This window comes from Tupaia chinensis, unplaced genomic scaffold, assembly GCF_000334495.1.
Source record: "Tupaia chinensis unplaced genomic scaffold, TupChi_1.0 Scaffold000709_1, whole genome shotgun sequence".
Lineage (NCBI taxonomy): Eukaryota > Metazoa > Chordata > Mammalia > Scandentia > Tupaiidae > Tupaia > Tupaia belangeri.
The window spans coordinates 1,322,419-1,323,013 of record NW_006160232.1 but is presented as its reverse complement, the minus strand read 5'-3'; the positions used below and the strand labels follow the sequence as shown (position 1 = coordinate 1,323,013).

The window sequence follows — 595 nt, the reverse complement described above, 5'->3', positions numbered from 1 at the left end:
TCTTTCCCTTTCTCTCTGGTTAAATTGAAGAATAATAAATAAATAAATAAAATTAATGTAAAAAAAAAAAAATCAATATCCAACTTTTCACCCAAGTTAGGAACCTTGAAGCTACCCTAAACAATTCCTTCACTCTCAAGGACCAGCAGTTGGCATAAAGGCTATGTTGGTGGACTCTCATGTAGTCGACCGTGGTTCGAGTCCCAGACCCGGTGGCTCAAACTCACACCAGGTACATGTGTGTGCGTGCCCAGGATCCTAAGAGCAGAATAGAGAAGGGATTGCAGCGTGGCCATTCCCGCCTGGGGGATGATTTTTCACTTTCTATCTCTATCTCTCTCTGTCTTTCTGGAGAACACACATGCCTTATAGCAAAAACCTCTTAAACAAACAAAGAAACAAACAATTCCTTCACACTCTCTCTCATTCTCCCTCAATAAGCTGTCATTATAAATTCTATTAAGGTTACTTCTGAAAAAATTGAAAATCTAGCACTAAATATATCTGTACATACTTAAAATGATTCTTTTTTTAAAATAATTATTTTATTTAAATTTATTTATTTATTTTTGAAGAATTATTTATTTAATTTTGT

General features: G+C 34.5%; 1 protein-coding gene across 2 annotated transcripts in view; it reads right to left on the bottom strand.

Moving 5' to 3' along the window:
* The window catches only part of ZDHHC5 (zDHHC palmitoyltransferase 5), a 39,168-nt gene that overhangs the window by 22,425 nt on the left and 16,148 nt on the right, over positions 1-595 (bottom strand). The window lies entirely within an intron of this gene.